General features: G+C 41.5%; 1 long non-coding RNA gene across 1 annotated transcript; it reads left to right on the plus strand.

Moving 5' to 3' along the window:
- The first annotated feature begins 325 nt into the window (after positions 1 to 325).
- LOC138951231 (uncharacterized) lies at positions 326 to 4424 on the plus strand. Its single transcript, XR_011451059.1, has 3 exons — positions 326 to 525; positions 3183 to 3237; positions 4229 to 4424. It is a non-coding gene; the product is annotated as an uncharacterized lncRNA (long non-coding RNA).
- The last annotated feature ends 554 nt before the right edge of the window (positions 4425 to 4978 follow it).

The raw sequence follows: 4978 nt of genomic DNA on the forward strand, positions 1-4978 counted from the left end.
TACATACATACATACATCTCTCCCAGCAAGCATATGGACTCATGATTGTTTAGTACGTTACACAAGTGTAGCTGCAGTCATTACATGTACGCTACCCGGGTGCAACATTTTTTTTCACACGTCAGTTGCGGGCTTCCAATCCCGAAGGCTGGTTCCGAGTAACTACGAACGTAATCGGAAGTTCCGATGTTTACCAAGTCAAAGAGCCGAGTCGAACACTATCCTTGCGTCATCCAGGGAGATACTGTACAGATCTCAGCGTCATCTTTGACTTTGCAAGCAGCTTCGGAGATTTCAAAACAACGTTTTTGCCCCAAAAAAGATTGTGGGCTCTTTTTTTTCCTCCTCGAGTTATTTTGGACGTTGAGCGTGGTTTGTCAGACCTATAGCGTTTCGGTTTTTAGTCAAGTTACAAAATGGCAGTCCAAGGCAAGGAGCGAAGGTGATCAATTCGGAAAGAATCTCCAATGATGTTTGCTAATGCGAGAGAATTGGGACGGGCGAACCATTGCATATTAACCAGAGGTAAGTTTCCATGTTTCGTTTTATACTTAGAGTGGGTCTTTGCGAGTATGTGTTGCAACATGTGTCACTCCGCTCACTGTCACTGACAGTCACTGAGTGTCAGTCTCTGACAACAACATTGGATGCATGTACCTGTACGTGTATGTATGTATCCTTGCCTTACGTCAGGTACGAAGATAGTTGCCCTGTACAGGGATTTCCTCATTAACCCGTTAGGGACCACGATCCCATATATGGGATCGGTGAAACAATTGCACATAGAAGAAGTTTGGTTGGAGATTAATTTCATATCTGTGTTAGAGATTATCAAGGGACACAACCTCTAACATTGAAATGTGATACGTCGGTAATCTCCCTTGTTTTGAAGTCACCAGCTGTCATTTGATATCGCCACGCGCCGTTTTGAAAGCAAAGATGACAACGTCACGAAGGTAAGCAAATATTGCCATGTCTAATAACATTTTTGTAAAGGTATTAAGAATAAAAGTTGTTGTTTACATCATTATCCGAAATGTGTCTTCAAAGTTTTGTCTCTGAGTCTGTCAGCATGCTTGCAATGTATTCATAAACTGCGATCCCATATATGGGATCGTGGTCCCGAGAGGGTAGGGGTTTTCCGTTTTTGGTTATTTGAAGTATGATTGGTGTTTCTTGCAGAACATTCAATGTGAACCAAGTAGTAAGCATTCTGGAAGACCTAGGGACTTTTGAAGAAGCTACAGTCTACATTGAGCCCCCTGCTGTTGGTGAGGACACGGATGAGGACAGCGGTGATGAGGATGATGGGGGAGTGGTGTCAAATCTGAACAGAAACCAACTACTTGCTGGGTCCGTTGCAACCATCGTACGGCAAGGAGTTCGTTCTTCAGTCAGAAGAAGTTGGCGTCTACCCTATGAAAATGGCCACCAGATGGTCAAGAGCGCAGAAAAAGGCAGTGCAGATTGGGCAACCATCCCTCATCAAGCACTATAATAACACCATGGGCGGCGTGGACAGATGCGATCAGAACATCTCCAAGTACCGCACACAGATCAGGTCAAAGAAGTGGACGTGGCCCCTGGTGGCTTATTGCATCGATCTTTGTGTTCAGCAGGCATGGCATCTCTATAGAGCTACCCCTAAAGCTGCTGATGATCCCTTGGACCTTCTGGCCTTCCGTCGATCCATTGCTCAAGCATACCTTGCTCGTGGTCCTCGTCACGCACATCCAGGACGCCCACGCGGATTCTCTCCACTTCATCACAGGGTTCCAGACCAGATACGGTTTGACCGCCTGGATCATCTTGTGCAACCTTGGGCCACACAGCTGAAGTGCATCCACTGCGGCATGAAAACCAAACACCGGTGTGTAAAGTGCAAAGTCGGCGTTCACGATCGCTGTTTCATCCAGTACCACACCCAGTGATAGGACATATGACAGTTTCATCTCTTATCTTGCTGCTTCATCATCATTTTATCCGTTGTCATGTCGTTCGCAATGAAGAGACATATCATTTCTTCCTGGCTTTCCTAGGAATGGTAGAACTCTATTTCCTGCCTCTACGTTTTGTTCGGTATTATTTGGCTTCAAAGATATTGAATTGATATATTTTATTCCTTTATGGCACCCACGATCATGTTTTGATTATCACAAGCAGTGAATGGACAGAATATCAAGTATCTTTTGTTGTATCACAGCCAGTGAATGAACAAATAATTGCCACTTCTTCAGTTGTCATGTGTAATGAATTGACAAAATCGTCACCATTTTCCTCCATTACCATGCTCAGCCAATTGACATTTGATCACCCCCCCCCCCCCCCATTCCCCGTTATTATAATGAGTAAATTGAGAAATGTTCTCTTTGAGAATAGTGAAACAACTCCTTTATGTCACTGTCACGAATTATGTTGCAAAAATACTTGGTTTGGTGAGTTTGTTTTTACAGTAATTTTTTTTAGGATTTTCAGTGTTATTTTGCTTCAAAGTACACAAAAAGTACAATTTCTTTTGTGTTATAGTTCACAACTGATGTGCTGGGGAACATGTACCTGAATCATCTTATCCGTTTCATTAAACCTGCTTAAATGAAGTTTCAATCCTCTTGTGTTGTATTTCGTGTTTTATGAAAACCCCTGCCCTTTCGGGACCACGATCCCATATATGGGATCGGCATATTTTGCCTCCAAAACCTACTTTATTCTTAAAATTAACACAAATTTGTGTCTAATATGTTAATGTTACATAATAATCTCCATAATATCGAAAAATGGAGCCAAAAAAAAATTTGGTCCCTAATGGGTTGTGGAGAAGAAGAAGAGTACCACTGCCATGTTTTTGCAACCTCTTTTTGACCCAATTCGAGATGCATGAGTCATAATATTTTAAAAATCCTTTTTTTTAAGATTGAATCCAACTTCCAAGACAGTGAATAAAAAATCAAAGCTAGTGCTGGTCAAATGTTTTAATGCTAGAATTAAAAATAGATAACCATCTCGGAATATAATTGCAAGCAGGTTGGAGGCTAGTTCAAGAATCAAATTGCTGACTTACCCAGGCTGGCTGGTTACAGTGCGTTTCTTTGAAAGGCAATCAATGGTTCTACTGCTCTGCTAGTACTCACCATTTTGAAAGTGATGTTCCCATGATTGGTACTTCATCTCTTATTTTATTGCAGGTCTCCTCTCAGCTGAAAAAGCCAACCGATTGCTGCATGGCCAGCGACGAATCAGGTAAAAGGTTTTATTATGTACAACTGTCAGTGTCAGTGTTATGACATACAGTGTGTTTTTTCCTTCCCCTCTCTCTCATTCTCAAGTTCTGGTCAGAATAACTCATGTGGAGGTGTGCGTGTGTGACTGTAAGCAAGACTGTGAGAGAGTGGTGTTTTTTTTTTATATAATTCAGGTTCAGGGATAATAATAAAATAATGAACACCTACTGACTTAGACTCCAAACCGCAAGCTCTTAGCCTTATTTCACCAGTATGGTGATCACTTCCTCCCGTATTGGAACCATTACTAATATACTAGAAGCGCATGACTTTCAGTGTGTATGTTTGATTAAAAAAATATGCATTGCAGTAAACACTGTCACTGTCAGGATATAATTATCTCAATGAAACTGTGTGTCAAGTTCTATTATTATTTTCCTTTTTTGAGTATGCATAACACTATTAACATGTATATTATGCATGTGTGTAGAGCACAGAGAGCGTAAAACTTTAAAAGGAAAATAATAATAGAACTTGACACACATGATTCCTATGATAATGTAGGACAGTGGCATTGATATCTTTCTAGAATAATATGTCGTTTTACATTCAGTGAAATTTTGACTGAATTAGTGAACTGAATGTATTCAAATATGGTGACAGACATGTATACAATGTAGACAAGTTAAAGTTGTATGTGTGTACATCACTACATGTTCTGTAGCTTACAAGTTACATTGAAAACAGCCTTGACTATAATGGAAATCCACTTAATCACTGTCTTTGGGGTTCCAACAAAAATCAGATGCAGTAGGGGGGGGGAGTCGGGGGATTTTATTTGAACTTGTCTACCAGGGAAAAAGAATGTTTAAGCTCTTGGCATTTATGTGGGTTTAGTGTGTGTATGTGTGTCAGTTACAAACAGTACACAACTTATTCCTTTATACTCATACTTAGACTTGTTCTTGTCGTTGTGTTTAAGATCCGTTCCTTTCTCATTCATTTGTCAGTAGTGACTGAAGATGACGAAGACCTGGCCAGTGAATGTGGATGAAAAGCAGTGCTATCCAAGTCCAGCTATGATCGATGGGGAAACTACAGCAACAGCCGCAGAGGATCACCGGACAAAAAGAACTGTTTCCCAGTATTGTAAATGTCCACTCAGTATTGGTTGTATTGAGCATTACAACTTTGTCAATGTTTTAAAGGCCCGCTACGCCTCACAGGGCCGGACTAGGCTAAGAGGAGGGGTGGGGGGTTGCCAGTGGTGGTCCAGGGGGATGTTCCCCTTGGCGGGGTCAAGGGGCAGAGCCCCTATATTGTGGGGGTCAGGGGGCTTCGCCCCCTGAAGCTGATGGGTAGGTCATATTCTGAGATAGGAAAATGGTCGCTCCTTGCTTGAAACGGCATAACATAAACAATCATAAAAAATGTTTTAAATAAGTGAGGTACATGTTTAGGCTGCCTCATTTAAAAAGTTGTCCTATCGTTTTGAACTGAGCGCTGTCATTGTCCCATAAGAACTCCATTCCTTTGGACGGTGCAATATTCTATATTTTTCTCTCAAGATACACATTTTCAAAAAGAGACCGAGCGCTGAACTGAAGTTGTGCAGTGCGGATCTTGCGTTTTTGGGAATTCCAAACCGTTTGTGATATGAGCTGTTTGGGTACACCTGTCTGCAGCACATTCAAGTTAGGAGTACGGGAGACAACTCCAACTGACCATAAGTCTTGCGTCTGCTTTTGTTTTCAGTTCAA

This window comes from Littorina saxatilis, linkage group LG16, assembly GCF_037325665.1.
Source record: "Littorina saxatilis isolate snail1 linkage group LG16, US_GU_Lsax_2.0, whole genome shotgun sequence".
NCBI lineage: Eukaryota > Metazoa > Mollusca > Gastropoda > Littorinimorpha > Littorinidae > Littorina > Littorina saxatilis.